We start from the raw sequence: 16,239 nt of genomic DNA on the forward strand, positions 1-16,239 counted from the left end.
TGTCACATAAGAACATAAGAGAAGCCATGTTGGATCAGGCCAATGGCCCCTCCAGTCCAACACTCTGTTTCACATAAGAACATAAGAGAAGCCCTGTTGGATCAGGCCAATGGCCCCTCCAGTCCAACACTCTGTGTCACATAAGAACATAAGAGAAGCCCTGTTGGATCAGGCCAATGGCTCCTCCACTCTGTGTCACATAAGAACAGAAGAGAAGCCCTGTTGGATCAGGCCGATGGCCCCTCCAGTCCAACACTCTGTGTCACATAAGAACATAAGAGAAGCCCTGTTGGATCAGGCCAATGGCCCCTCCAGTCCAACACTCTGTGTCACATAAGAACATAAGAGAAGCCCTGTTGGATCAGGCCAATGGCCCATCCAGTCCAACACTCTGTGTCACATAAGAACATCAGAGAAGCCATGTTGGATCAGGCCAATGGCCCCTCCAGTCCAACACTCTGTGTCACATAAGAACATAAGAGAAGCCCTGTTGGATCAGGCCAATGGCTCCTCCACTCTGTGTCACATAAGAACAGAAGAGAAGCCCTGTTGGATCAGGCCGATGGCCCCTCCAGTCCAACACTCTGTGTCACATAAGAACATAAGAGAAGCCCTGTTGGATCAGGCCAATGGCCCCTCCAGTCCAACACTCTGTGTCACATAAGAACATAAGAGAAGCCCTGTTGGATCGGGCCAATGGCTCCTCCACTCTGTGTCACATAAGAACAGAAGAGAAGCCCTGTTGTATCAGGCCGATGGCCCCTCCAGTCCAACACTCTGTGTCACATAAGAACATAAGAGAAGCCCTGTTGGATCAGGCCAATGGCCCCTCCAGTCCAACACTCTGTGTCACATAAGAACATAAGAGAAGCCATGTTGGATCAGGCCAATGGCCCCTCCAGTCCAACACTCTGTGTCACATAAGAACATAAGAGAAGCCCTGTTGGATCAGGCCTATGGCCCATCCAGTCCAACACTGTACATAAGAACATAAGAGAAGCCATGTTGGATCAGGCCAATGACCCATCCAGTCCAACACTCTGTGTCACATAAGAACATAAGAGAAGCCCTGTTGGATCAGGCCAATGGCCCCTCCAGTCCAACACTCTGTGTCACATAAGAACATAAGAGAAGCCCTGTTGGATCAGGCCTATGGCCCATCCAGTCCAACACTGTACATAAGAACATAAGAGAAGCCATGTTGGATCAGGCCAATGACCCATCCAGTCCAACACTCTGTGTCACATAAGAACATAAGAGAAGCCCTGTTGGATCAGGCCAATGGCTCCTCCACTCTGTGTCACATAAGAACAGAAGAGAAGCCATGTTGGATCAGGCCGATGGCCCATCCAGTCCAACACTGTGTGTCACATAAGAACAGAAGAGAAGCCATGTTGGATCAGGCCAATGGCCCATTCAGGCCAACACTCTGTGTCACATAAGAACAGAAGAGAAGCCATGTTGGATCAGGCCGATGGCCCATCCATTCCAACACTCTGTGTCACACACTGGCCAAAAAAACCAGGTGCCATCAGGAGGTCCACCATTGGGTCCTCTGTTTGGTGTAGTGGTTAAGCGTGTGGACTCTTATCTGGGAGAACCGTGTTTGATTCCCCACTCCTCCACATACAGCTGCTGGAATGGCCTTGGGTCAGCCATAGCTTTCACAGGAGTGGTCCTTGAAAGGGCAGCTGCAGTGAGAACCCTCTCAGCCCCACCCACCTCACAGGGTGTCTGTTGTGGGGGGAGAAGATATAGGAGATGGTAAGCCGCTCTGAGTTTCTGATTCAGAGGGAAGGGTGGGGTATAAATCTGCAGTCGTCTTCTTCTTCATGTGCCAAAACAGATGTCCTTGCCCTGATCTGGATAGCCCAGGCTAGTTCAACCCTGTCAGATCTTAGAAGTTAAGCAGGGTCAGCCTTGGCTACTATTTGGAAGGGCAACCTCCAAGGAATATCAGGGGGTGACGAGAGGCAGACAATATCAAAGCACCCCTGAAACGTCTCTTGCCTTAAAAACGAGTCTAGCTCGCCACCTAATTGTGCATAACGCTAAAAGAGCTAGACGTTCTAGCTGCCAGACAATCTTAGGATCTCCCGGTTATCCTACATAAAAATGTCATATGATCAGGGGTTATTTTGTAGAAGAAGAGGTCCCGGAGCTCATTAGCACTATGCATTTGTATATGCCGCACACCCCTGACATCACTGGATGCTAAATTATATCAGTTCAGCATATCAGTTTAGGGGAGAGGGATGGTGGCTCAGTGGGAGAGCATCTGCTTGATAAGCAGAACGTCTCAGGTTCAATCCCGGGCATCTCCAACTAAAAAGAGTCCAGGCAAGTAGGTATGGAAAACCTCAGCTTGAGAACCTGGAGAGCCGCTGCCAGTCTGAGTAGACAAGACTGACTTTGATGGACCCAGGGTCTGATTCAGTAGAAGGCAGCTTCATATTTGGGGAGGGACGGTGGCTCGGTGGTAAAGCATCTGCTTGGTAAGTGGAAGGTACCAGGTTCAATCCCCGGCATCTCCAACTAAAAAGGGTCCAAGCAAGTAGACGTGAAAAAACCTCAGCGTGAGACCCTGGATTGCCACTGCCCGTCTGAGTAGACAATACTGACTTTGATGGACCGAGGGTCTGATTCAGTAGAAGGCAGCTTCATATGTTCATCTACCTTAAAACGCTTCTGGAATCATAACTGTCTTCATAGAACCTGACTCCCATCATACTTCTAAAATTATTTTCTCCTATGTGGCCACAAGTAGTATGATGAAGATTTCCATCTGTCTGCTTTATATGTTTTGGTTATTTTCCCGGGGGGGGGGGGGATATTAGAAAGTTTGTCAAATCTTAGCATTCAGCAAAATTCTCATGGGGGGGTTGAACAATGGAGCCCAAAAGCAAGATTTTTTTTTGAGGGGGTGGGGGTTAAGAAAGAAAGAGCACAGTAAAATGTAGAGGTTCTGGAGCTCTGCTCCAGTGTGCTCCTGGCCAAAATGAGGTCTGCATATGATAATAAATAAAATAAACATCGGTATATAATGTGCAACTGAAAACTGCTCTTAAGACCCACGCAGTTTTATTCAAGGTACTAGTTTTCGTTGTGCATGCATACTTCTTCAGATGCACACAAAAGCTTATACCTTGAATAAACCTCTGTGGGTCTTAAAGACGCCACAGTTCTCAGACTTTGTTCTGCTGCTTAAGACCAACACAACTACCCACCTGAACCTATCTTCTTGTGACGGTGTAAGGGACAGGTAGTTGTTAGTCCCATACTCTTGCAATTCAACCTTTCTGGTCTAAACGTGATACACGCGTCTAGTTAAAATTCAGAGGGGAAGACATTTCCACTGCCAATCAGGAATGCGGTCAATGTTTGTATTTCTACAGCAAAACGACACACATTCTGGGTTTTTCCATAGAAAGAGTTCACTAGTTTTTGGGACAAGTCTCTAGAAAAAGCTGACAAGCCTCACTGACGTGACCCTCGCCCAGGCAAGGGGGGCAGAGATCACGACAGTCCAATTATAGCATCTTGCCGGAAGAGCCTCCACACTTCTGGGGGGCGGGGAGGGGGCAGACTGGAAAGAACTTCCAAACTGCCAGTGGCAGCAGCTGAGCCGGGCTTTTGTTTGCCCTTCCTGTCCCAGCTATGTGTCCTGGGCGTGGCCAAAAGAGGAGTCAAAGGGCAAAAACCAAAGGTCTCTTGGCCCTTGGCTCTTCGCCTGCGGCTTGTATCCTTTGGCTTTGGGCAGCTGGCCTGCTGGATTCTGGTTGCTGTTAGCTTTTGGTGTCTTATTTTTAACCCTTAAACTGTTAATTTGTTTTCCTTTATCTCCTTCACTAACGATCATTGATAATACTCCCTACCTTTGTGTGTGTGTTTTATGTGTTCATGATCTTATACTTCTATATATTTATATTGTTTTATTTAAGCATATGTGTGTGCATATATTTGTTGTTGTTCAGTCGCACAGTCGAGTCCGACCAAGTCACACCAGGCCCTCCTGTCTTCCACCATCCTCCGAAGTCTGCTCAAATTCATGTTTGTTACATCAGTAACGCTGTCCAGCCATCTCCTCTTTTGCCGTCCCTTTCTTCTTTTGCCTTCTGTCTTTCCCAGCATCAGGGTCTTCTCCAGGGAGAGCTCCCTTCTCATTGGGTGGCCAAAGTATTGGAGCTTCAGCTTCAGCATCTGACCTTCCAGGGAACAGTCTGGCTTGATTTCCCTTAGGACTGACTGATTTGATCTTCTTGCAGTCCAAGGGACTCTCAAGAGTCTTCTCCAGCACCACAGCTCGAAAGCATCTATTCTTCTGCACTCATCGTCTGCCATCCCCTTCTTCTTTTGCCTTCTGTCTTTCCCAGCATCAGGGTCTTCTCCAGGGAGTGCTCCCTTCTCATTTGGTGGCCAAAGTATTTCAGCTTCAGCACCTGGCCTTCTAGGGAACAGCCTGGGTTGATTTCCCTTAGGACTGACTGTTTGGGTCTTCTTGCAGTCCAAGGGACTCTCAAGAGTCTTCTCCAGTGAGCGCTCCCTTCTCATTGGGTGGCCAAAGTATTTGAGCTTCAGCTTCAGCATCTGACCTTCCAGGGAACAGTCTGGGTTGATTTCCTGTAGGACTGACTGATTTGATCTTCTTGCAATCCAAGGGACTCTCAAGAGTCTTCTCCAGCACCACAGCTCGAAAGCATCTATTATTCTGCGCTCAGCCTTCCTTATGGTCTAACTCTCACAGTCATACACTACTACTGGGAATACCATAATATATATGGGGTGTGTGTATATATATGTGTGTGTGTGTGTGTATTTTTTTAAATTTGCAATATACGTTATTGGATTTAATTACTTAAATACATACTATTTAATATAAATATTATAAAAAATTGTTAGCTGCCCTGTGGACCTCCAGGAGGGTTATGATATAAATAAAATACATTAAATAAAGAACATCAAAATATAAAACCATTTTTTAAAAAAATCACTATTTATTTGTTTTAGTCAAGATTTAGGTCCAATTTCGACAACCCCACTCCTCCACTTGCACCTGCTGCAATGGCCTTGGGTTAGCTATAGCTCTGGCAGAGGTTGTCCTTGAAAGGGCAGCTGCTGTGAGAGCCCTCTCAGCCCCACCCACCTCACAGGGTGTCTGTTATGGGGGAGGGAGGTAAAGGAGATTGTGAGTCACTCTGAGACTCTTTGGAGTGGAGGGTGGGATATACATCCAATATCTTCATCTACCCCATAGGGTGTCTGTTGTGGGGGAGGAAGGTAAAGGAGGTTGTGAGCCGCTCTGAGACTCTTCGGAGTGAAGGGCAGGATATAAATCCAATATTTTCTTCTTCTTAAATACCGCTGTCTTCGGCTGTCTCCTGAAGATCGAAAGTGAAGGAGGCTCTTCCATCATGGTGGGGCTGCCACTGAAAAGGCCTTCTCTAGTTTATCCTCCAAACAAGCTTCTCTGATTTTAACTCTCATGCAAAAACATATTTATATGTTAAATGGTTTTCAATGTGCTAATGTTTTCACCTTTGGGACCTTGAACTAAGTGGAAGTGCAGACTAAATACTGTTGTAACAGCTGAATCCTCAAGATTAAGGGTGGAATTCTAGCAGGAGCTCTTTGCATATTAGGTCACCGCCCCCCCCTCCCCGATGTAGCCAATCCTCTAAGATCTTACAAGGCTCTTTTTCTGTAAGCTCCAGGAGGATTGGCTAAATCAGGGGTGTGTGGCCTAATATGCAAAGGAGCCCCTGCTAGAATCCCACCCCTGCTCAAGATGCAATGAATTCCTATGTATTGAAAAAAAGGCCAGTCTATAAACTTGTCCAGTCCAATAAAGTGCTTGTGCTGTATCATTGGTCAGTTGGCTCTGCCATCTGCCTCCATGCTAAGGACATGATTGGATAAGGGTAAAGGGAAGGATCCAGTATTTCATCTTTCAAAAGTCTGCAGAGGGGTCCAAGTCATGATCTACGGAAACATATCTGGGACAGCACAGAGCACTCTCTCACACATACACACAAATAATGGGCTCCCCATCAATATTTTGAATACTCAGCCCCTAAAGATTCTACTGTGCACTGGAGCAGCTGCATATAAATGGATAGGAAGGATGGATAGTTCATATTTTCGCTCTGCATAGGGTTGCCACAGATTACAACTGATCTCCAGGAGACAGATCAGTTCACCTGGAGAAAATGGCCGCTTTGGAAGGTGGACTCCATTGCATTCTGCTCTGCTGAGGTAACTCCCCTTTGATAACCTCACCCATCTCATGCTCCACCCCCCCCCCCCCAAATCTTTAAGTATTCCCAAACCCAGAAATGGCAACTCTGACTCTGTAACTCATAGACATATTTAAATCTACCCCGCTGAAACCAGTCGAGCTTTCCTCTGACTGAGTTCACGTCGGGCTGATAATTTGGGGGACAAGGCACACATTCACAGATTGAAAAGCTCTGTGAAAATTACACATAATATCATCCAATATTCAGAACCCCAAAGCAGCGGCGTTCCCTCTAAGCAGATTTAGGGTGAGCTAGCTCATAGTTTTTTAGCCTCTGGCTCACACATTTTTCTCTTAGCTCAGAAACAATGGCCCCAGAACAAACTAATTGGTGCAGTAGCTCACAACTTTAATGCCCGTAGCCCGCAAAGTAGAATTTTTGATCACAAGACTCCACAATTTAGAGGGGCCCGTTCGGTGTAGTGGTTAAGTCTGCGGACTCTTATCTGGGAGAATCGGGTTTGATTCCCCACTCCTCCACTTGCACCTGCTGGCATGGCCTTGGGTCAGCCATAGCTCTCGTAGTTGTCGTCTTTGAAAGGGCAGCTGCTGTAAGAGCTCTCTCAACCTCAGCTATCTCAAAGGGTGTCTGTTGTTGGGGGTGGGGGGAGTAAAGAAGATTGTGACCGCACTGAGACTCTGAGTGTAGGGTGGGATATAAATCCAATATCATCATCACAATCTTCTCCTCCTTCTTCAGTAGTATGGAATTACTAGCCCTTACTTTGACATTAAAAAGGCACAAATCTAATTCAATCTGGGTTTTTTTAAAATAAACAGACCCCAATTGCCCCTTGATCCCATCTCCCAATCAGTGAGGAAATCCAAAGAAACACTTGTTAGCGAACCGTCACTTAACGAAACAGACTTAATTTAAGAAAGCTCGAGCCTACAAAACATTACCCCTCTCGCTTTCCAGGGCCTGCCCGTTTTCCCTTTGTGCCAGCCTGTTAACTGAGCTCCAGGGATACAAAGTGTTACACAATGGATTGCTCTGTTTTGTCATTCAGAAACCACATTAACGCCAGGTCAAGTTACTAGTCAAACAAACAGAGGAAAACAGATGGCTCAGAGGACAAGAGAAGGATGCTTTTCACTCCTTGCTCTATAAATAAACAGAAAAGAAGCAGAGGTCAAGTAGATTTGTGAATAGAGGCAGAACCTCCCTGTATCCATACATGCCGTTTGAGCGACAATAAGGTCACTGTGCATGGACGGTAACTGTGTCGCCCTATTGTTACTTCATTAACACGTTTTTCATTCTCGGAATCGGTTTATTTTTCAGACGAGTCTGTTCATTTTTGCACTCGGGAAAAGAAACATATGGAATACATTAAAAAAAAAACAGTTAAAAGAGGCTACAAAGACATCATTTCACATATTTAGGTTAGCAGTTTTCAGACTCGTCACTGATAAGTTCTGGGTTTTCTTGAGACGTTTACCAGGGTGGTCCACAGAAACACCTCAGGAAATGTGTCCACGTCGAAATGGTTTCCTGGGGGGGAAATGATTGAAAATCCTGATCTATGACACGTAAAGATGTAGTTGGCTTGAGAATAGGCACTTCTAGACTATTCTCTACAGCTTAGCTTGTGAGGAAGGAGCAACTGCTGATCACACTGTTTTCCACCCTCGTTAGAGGAACACCATCCGATTGTATTGGCAACTCGGTGCACATTAGCGCCACCATCCTGTGGAAAAGTGTAAATCCTTATCTTCAACCCATCAAGAAATGCTCATCTGCTAAATGGAGAAGGCAGAACTGAGCATACGATTCGATTCCCCTTTTGAATAAGGTTGCCAACTACAAGTTGAGGAAATTCCTGGCGATTTTTGGGGTGGGGTCTAGGGAAGGCAGGGTTTAGAGAGGAGAGGGATCTCAGGAGGGTACAATGTTGCACAGACTGCCTTCCAAAGCAGCCATTTTCTCCAGAGGAACTGATCTCTTGTCATCTGGAGATCAGTTCTAATTCGGGAGATCTCCAGCCTCCACGGGGAGGCTGGCCACCACAGTTTTGAAACAACTTCACTGGCAAATAATTTATTGCTAAAGAAGATGATATTGGATTTATATCCCACCATCCACTCCAAATTTCAGTCTAGAGTGGCTCACAATCTCCTTTATCTCCCCCCACAACAGATGCCATGTGAGGTGGGTGGGGCTGAGAGGGCTCTCACAGCAGCTGCCCTTTCAAGGACAACCTCTGCCAGAGCTATGGCTGACCCAAGGCCATTCCAGCAGGGGCAAGTGGAGGAGTGGGGAATCAAACCCAGTTCTCCCAGATAAGAGAGCTATGGCTGACCCAAGGCCGTTCCAGCAGCTGCAAGTGGAGGAGGGGGGAATCAAACCCGGTTCTCCCAGATACGAGTCCGCACACTTAACCACTACACCAAATTGGCTCACCAAATTGAATTGAAGTCACAAAGGCTGCGGTCACACACAATAAATACTTCACCCTCGATACACTATCGAACTGGATTTTACTGTGTGAATAGGGCAAAATCCAGTTGGAAAGTGCATTGGAAGTGGATTGAAAGTGAATTATGTTGTGTGAGAGACAGCAGCCAAAGCCGTTCAGAGCCTGTACATCTGAGAGACCACCTCCACTGGAATAGACCTGTGCCTACAATTCCCTCTTCAACAGACTTGGTTAGCTATTTTGTCTCACACTGGTGAGTAATTTTGGCATTGAGAATCTTTGCAAATGTTCCCCAGTTATGTAATGCCACTTCCAAGGAGATCCATCAGATCCCAGCACTTCCGGCCTTCAAAAAGGTGTGAAACTTGTTTCCCCCCCCAAAAAAAGTCCTTTTAAATAGAAGACAGTAGATTTATACCCCACCCTTCTCTCTTAATCAGAGTCTCAGAGCAGTTTACAATCTCCTTTATCTTCTTCCCCCAGAACAGACACCCTGTGAGGTAGGTGGAGCTGAGAGAGCTCTGACAGAAACTGCTCTTGAGAGGAACAGCTCGGTGAGAACTTGTGATTGACTCAAGGTCACATCAACAGGTGCACGTGGAGGAGTGGGGGATCAAACCTGGTTCTCTCAGACAAGAGTCCATGCACTTAAGCACTACACCACACTGGCTCTCATAGGGTTGCTGACTCCAGGTTAAAATTCTTCCACAATCTGTATGCCCTATACTTAAGGAATAGTGAGAGATTAACCAAGTAGTGGTGGGGAGAGCCCACATGGGTGATGTAATGACATTGCAGCAATGCGCTGACATAACTTACTGTGCTTCTAGAAGTGACAACAGCGCAGTACCAGGGACACGCTAGCTTTCAGGAAAAAAAACCCTATGGTTTTACCATAGAGCTTTTGTTGAAAGCTAGAGCGTAACATGTCACTTCCTGTTTAACCTGGAAGCACTTTGGGCACACTGGAGTGCAGCCAGGCTGCTAGCTTTTCCTCTCCCCGCCCTCAATCGTAGCAGGAAGATTGCCCGGGTAATTCCTGAGAGGCCGGGTAACCGTGCCTATACTGATTTGATCTACAAATACGATTCGTACCGGTTCGTTCCTTGTCCAGACAAAAGTTCAGAAAGAACACTGCACCGTCATCGTGCTCTGACACAAAACAGAGCGCTTGCTAATGATGCCGGCAATGACACAGAACGCCTTTGATCAATCCTTTTTTGCCCTGTGAAATGCCATAAACATACCACCAAATGGAAATCAGGAACAACGGAAGCCTTCTTTTATGAGATACAGGGCTTCGGCAGTCATCTCTTCAAACAGAAAAAAAGTTCAAAGCAAATCAAAATCCGGGGCGAGGGGGGGGGTGCGAAGGGTGAACAACAGAGCAGATTCCAACACTGAAAAAACCGCCAGAGGCTACATGATATCGTATCTATACCCTTCAAAACAACATGCCATTGCCTGGAATTATAACATCCTTCTCCTCCCCACCCCACACACTCTGTATCAGGAGGGGGTTATATTTAAACTCAAAAATGCGAAGGCCTGAGGATTGGGTGCGGGCCTCCCCTCTATACGCAGGACTGCTCAAGAAAACTCATCCTGCTATATATTTACAGCTTAGGGCCAAACTAGACAAAACCCAGTCCTCAAATCCTCCACGGGGAAAGGAAAGGTCCCCTGTGCAAGCGCCAGTCGTTTCCGACTCTGGGGTGACATTGCTTTCACGACGTTTTCACGGCAGACTTTTTACGGAGTGGTTTGCCATTGCCTTCCCCAGTCCTCTACACTTTCCCCCCCAGCAAGCTGGGGACTCCTTTGACCGACCTCGGAAGGATGGAAGGCTGAGTCAACCTGGAGCCGGCTACCTGAACCAGCTTCCGCTGGGATCGAACTCAGGTTGCAAGCAGAGCTTAGGACTGCAGTACTGCAGCTTTAACACTCTGCGCCACGGGGCTCTAGACGATACCCAGTCCTCAAATCCGCCATCGGGACACAGAGCCATTTTAGAGTCCTTTTTTAAAAAAAAATTAAAACCTCTGTGGCGCCCTGATCCCAGTGGAGCCTGTGGAGGAAGGGTGAGAGGCTTCCATCTGTCCCACCTGGGCCATTTTCAACAGCCAAAATGGCCTCTATTTTGGTTCTTGAAAATGATGGAAGTCCTTCGCGCCCATGTCACAAGGCCTAGCAGGACTGAGCTACCATGGAGATCTTAAAAGTTCTGTTGTTGTTAAGACTTTAAAATTCACTGCCACAGGAGGTGGCGGCGGCTGCAAGCTTAGAGAGCTTCAAGAGAAAATTATTTATTATTATTATTGTTGCTGTCGTTATTATTCATTCATTCATTTATATCCCGCCCTCCCCACCGAGGCAGGCTCAGGGCGGCTCACAAATTTAAGGTCACGCAGTTACATGGTGCGACCAAATAAAATAAAACAACGATGAAAACATAAAACATAAAAACAATTGCTAACAAAACATCTACTTATACTGGTATCAAGGTTTCAGGCAGCGATCTGAATGGTGGTTAGCCATTCGAAGAGGTCCTAGGATCGCAATAGCATGAAGAGGTAGACCGTCAGAGATGTTTTTATGGGCCATTCCTGCTGCTGCAGATTGGATAAGCATATGGAGCAGAAGTCCATCAGTGACTATTAGCCACAGAGTATAGATGGAACTCTCTGTCTGGGGCAAGTGATGCTCTGTATTCTTGGTGCTTGGGGGGGACAACAGTGAGAAGGTACTATTGTCCTCGTCCCACTGGTGGACCTCCTGATGGCATTTGGGTTTTATGGCCACTGTGTGACACAGAGTCCAACATGGCTTCTCTTACATTCTTAAAATGGCACCACATCACCATGGCAGATTTGAGCATGCAGTATTGTCTAGTTCAGCCCTTAGACAAAATAATCTCACAGAGCCAAAAAAAAGAATAAGGAAGCAGGATCTATATAAATCATAGCCACCTCAATTATGGCTAAACTCATTTTTGGCATGTTTCTGAGGGAAACATTCAGTCCTACCAGAAATGGATGGACATATCTAATTGTACCAGGTGAAAACACTTCTGAATACCTACGCTTCTCTAGAAACAGAAATCAAATATTTTTGGGAGGTATTTTTTAAAATAATATGCAGGGAAAACTCCAGGGGTGGCCAAACTATAGCTTGGGAGCCACACGTGCCTCTTTCACACATGTTGTGTGGCTCTCAAAGCCCCCACCACCCTGTCAGCCAGCTTGGAAAAGGCATTTCTGTCTTTAAGTCACTTCTATGAGCCCGCCAGCAGCTTGAAGAATGCATTTAAAGTTGCTTTCTTTTGACTTTTCCCTCCCCTCTCCTCATCTATTTGCCCTCCCTCCACCCTCTCCCATCAGTTTTCCTTCTTTCCTCCCTCCCTCCCTCCTCCCTTCCTGTCTTGAGGCTCTCAAACATCTGACATTTGTTCTTTGTGGCTCTTACGTTAAGCTAGTTTGATCAACCCCTGCAAAACTCCGCTACCTGGCATCCTTCCTTCCTCCCTCCCTCCCTCCTTCCTTCTTTCCTGTCTTCCTTTCTTCCTCCCTCCCTCCCTGTCTTGAGGCTCTCAAACATCTGACATTTATTCTTTGTGGTTCTCACGTTAAGCAAGTTTGGTCAACCCCTGTAAAACTCCACTACCTGGCTTCCTTCCTTCCTTCCTTCCTTCCTTCCTTCCTTCCTTCCTTCCTTCCTTCCTTCCTTCCTTCCTTCCTTCCTTCCTCCCTTCCTCCCTCCCCCCCTCCCTCCCCTGGCCACCCCTGCAAAAGTCCTTTTGATTTGGTATAGCAGGTTCTGTGCCGATGCAATTTCACAAAATATCTAATTGTTTACACTTCAGTGTTGCAGGCAAGAACACAAATTACTGGGATCAGAGTCGGAAAGGAATTAGATTAAGATTATTCGGATTCACTCAGGAAGAAATTAGATTTAGCATGTTGTGAGAGAAATCATCCTAAACTTCAGCAGCCTTGGGTAAGTATTACGATTGCAATACTTAGCCCAGTAACCTCTGATAACGATTAAAAATTGCTTTTCAAATATTGCGTGCTTCATGCTCTTGAATCATGAAAAGGAGGAAAAAAATATTTTATTTCTGAAAGGACGAAATGAGAGTACTTCATAGTAGCTTGTGTCAGCCTGCAAAAGACCCTTAGTGCTTCAGGAACTGAAAAATGTATGCCCGCGTAAGGGCTGCAGAGTTCCAGGGGGCAGGATGGGTAGGCTTCCCAATCCCCAGGTCCCAGAGGGGGATCCCCCGGTTTTACAGACTTCCCCCCTCCCCAAGCCAGCTGGCCGGCGGGGGAAGCCCCGCCCCCAGAGCCATCATGCACCTCTATGAACGATTCCCACAGGGAATTATGGGGAATTGATCCGTGGGTATCGGGGGCTCTGGGGGGGGCTGTTTTTTGAGGTAGAGGTGCCAAATTTTCAGTATAGCATCTAGTGCCTCTCCCCAAAATACCTTCCAAGTTTTAAAAGGATTGGACCAGGGGGTCCAATTCTATGAGCCCCAAAAGAAGGTGCCCCATCCATTATTTCCTATGGAAGGAAGGCATTTAAAAAGGTGTGCTGTCCCTTTAAATGTGATGGCCAGAACTCCCTTGGAGTTCAATTATGTTTGTTACACCCTTGTTCCTGGCTCCACCCCCAAAGTCTCCTGGCTCCACCCCCAAAGTCCCCAGATATTTCTTGATTTGGACTTGGCAACCCTAAGGATGGGGGAATCTCCCACCCCCAGATCCCATTGCCCACCTCCACCAGAAGCTGCAGTGGGAGAAAATATTAAAAAAGAAAGATAAGGCTTCATCTGCTTAAAGGAAGTGCTTGCCATAGAGTAGGGGTGTCACTCATGCGGCCTGGATAGAGTTGCCAATCCCCAGGTGGGGGCAGGGGATCCCCTCCCACTTCAGGGTCATCAGAAAGCGTGGGGAGGGGAGTTAAATGTCTGCTGGGAACTCTGTTATTCCCTATGGAGATTTATTCTCATAGAAAATCATGGAGAATTGATCCGCGGGTATCTGGGGCTCTGGGGAGGCTGTTTTTGGGGTAGAGGCACCAAATTTTCAGTATAGCAGCTAGTGCCTCTCCCCAAAATACCCTCCAAGTTTCAAAAAGATTGGACTAGGAGGTCCAATTCTATGAGTCCCAAAAGAAAGTGCCCCTATCCTTCGTTATTTCCTATGGAAGGAAGGCATTGAAAAGGTGTGCCGTCGCTTTAAATGTGACGGCCAGAACTCCCTTTGGTGTTTAATTATGCTTGTCACAGCCTTGATCTTGGCTCCACCCCAAAGTCTCCTGGCTCCACCCCCAAAGTCCCCAGATATTTCTTGAATTGGACTTGGCAACCCTAGGCCTGGAGGGTTCCTATCAGGCCCACGAGCAAGTCTACCTTCTACTTCCTCTCTCTTGCTTCCGTCACAGCTTGCTTTGCCAGGCTTGCTCAATCTCACAGGAGCTACAGAGCAAAGCCTCCATTTTCTTCATTGGTTGAAACTCCTCCCTTGAAGAGGACGGGAGGAGTAATTGCTTGCTTTGCCGGGATGTCTCAATTGCACAGTAGAGCTACTGATCCAAGACTCTTTTCCTCTATGACTGAGACTCTGCCCCCTCTCATTCCCTTGGGAGGGAGGGAAAGAGTCAGAGCTTCCTTTGCCCAGTTTCCTTCATCATACAGGAGAGAGACAAATAAAGTTTATATCTCCACTAATGGCAGGGCCCGACATTGTCTCATTTATGTCAGATCCGTCCCTCATAACAAATGAGTTCGACAAATGAGTTTGAGTGTAGGGGTGGCTCAGTGGTAGAGCATCTGCTCGGTAAGCAGAAGGTCCCAGGTTCGATCCCTGGCATCTCCAACTCAAAACGGTCCAGGCAAATAGGCGTGAAAAGCCTCAGCTTCAGACTCTGGAAAGTCACTGCCAGTCTGAGTAGACAATACTGACTTTGATGGACCGAGAGTCTGATTCAGTAGAAGGCAGCTTCATATGGGACGAATGGTGGCTCAGTGCTAAAATATCTGCTTGGTAAGCAGAAGGTCCCAAGTTCAATCCCTGGCATCTCCAACTAAAACGGGTCAAGGCAAATAGGGTCCAGCTAACTTGAGACCTGGAGAGCCGCTGCCAGTCTGGGTAGACAATACTGACTTCGATGGACCGAGGGTCTGATTCAGTAGAAGGCAGCTTCATACATTCATATGACACCCAGCCATAGAGTTCCTGATGATTCCAAGAGCAACCAAGAAGTGAAAAGTAGAGCTCTAGGAATCACTGAAAACTCTATGGTAAGAAATTGCAGTTTTATCATAGAGTTTCCAGTGATTCCTCCTGCTGGTTGCTTGGGACTGCTTGGCCATACCTCTCCCCACCACCACCACCTTGTTCAGACCACGAGTAAAATCACCACATGCTAACTTCACTGTGGAAGGAAAAGAAGATGAGAATTTTGCTTTCAGTCCTCGCCAAAGCTTCCAAAGCTCCAGATACCGCCGTGTTTGGACAGCTTTTTCCAATTGCTTAACTTGTTTCACCAACGGAGCTATCAGAAAGCATTCTCTAATACAACAAAGCAGATGTAGACTGGGAAATTAGAACCTTTTCCCTGTCAACTACTGGAAACAGCGAACAGTGGCTTTCTTTATGGCTATTGCCCTTTCACATTCCCTTTTGCATAAGCTAAGCGTTATAAGCTGGGCTTTTTTGTTGCAGGAATGCCTTTGCATATTAGGCTACACCCTCCTGATGTAGCCAATCCTCTAAGAGCTTACAGGGCTATTCATACAGGGTCTACAGTAAGCTCTTGGAGGATTGGCTACATTGGGGGGGGGGGTGTACCCTAATATGCAAAGGAGTTCCTGCTACCAAAAAAGACCTGGCTATAAGCAGCGTTCCCTTTAAGCTGAGTTAGTGTGAGCTAGCTCACAGATTTTTAACCTCTAGCTCACACATTTTTGTCTTCGCTCAGGAAAGATGGCCCCAGAGCACACTAATTGATGCAGGAGCTCACAACTTTCATGCCAGTAGCTCACAAAGTAGAATTTTTGCTCACGAGACTCTGCAGCTTAGAGGGAACGTTGGTTATAAGCGATTTTCCCTCACACAGACCGATATCTCACTAGCTTTACCTCGCTCTCGCCCTCCTCTTCTCCTCTTCTCAGCGGAGAACTGAGAACTGCACGCCTCTTTCGTGCACAAACAAGATCCTCTAAAAACCAGTTTTTGTTTGTCGCGTGAAAAAAGGCAAAGCTAGTTGAGGCCCCGGGGCAGACAGTGTGAAATCCGACGGAAGCCTGGCAGAGAAGAGGCGCGCGAGAGCGGCATAAGGCGAGTGGGAAATCGGAAACAGTCTTTCGAACCTTTTCTTTGTCCTCTCAGTCCTCTTCATATCATGCAGCCAACGCAACCCCCAAATTTCAGTTGTGTGACCAGCAGCATGAACACAACACAGGTGCTGAGCACAGTTTCAGTTCTGATACAATCTAAAATAATATCTAGCTGGGTTTCT

At 46.8% G+C, this 16,239-nt stretch overlaps 1 protein-coding gene across 1 annotated transcript in view; it reads right to left on the minus strand.

The window, feature by feature from the left end:
• Window positions 1-16,239, minus strand: part of PKHD1 (PKHD1 ciliary IPT domain containing fibrocystin/polyductin) — a 323,925-nt gene that overhangs the window by 26,124 nt on the left and 281,562 nt on the right. The gene's annotated exons all lie outside the window — the stretch shown is intronic.

The sequence above is a fragment of the Heteronotia binoei genome, chromosome 1 (assembly GCF_032191835.1).
Source record: "Heteronotia binoei isolate CCM8104 ecotype False Entrance Well chromosome 1, APGP_CSIRO_Hbin_v1, whole genome shotgun sequence".
NCBI classification, from domain to species: Eukaryota; Metazoa; Chordata; class Lepidosauria; order Squamata; family Gekkonidae; genus Heteronotia; species Heteronotia binoei.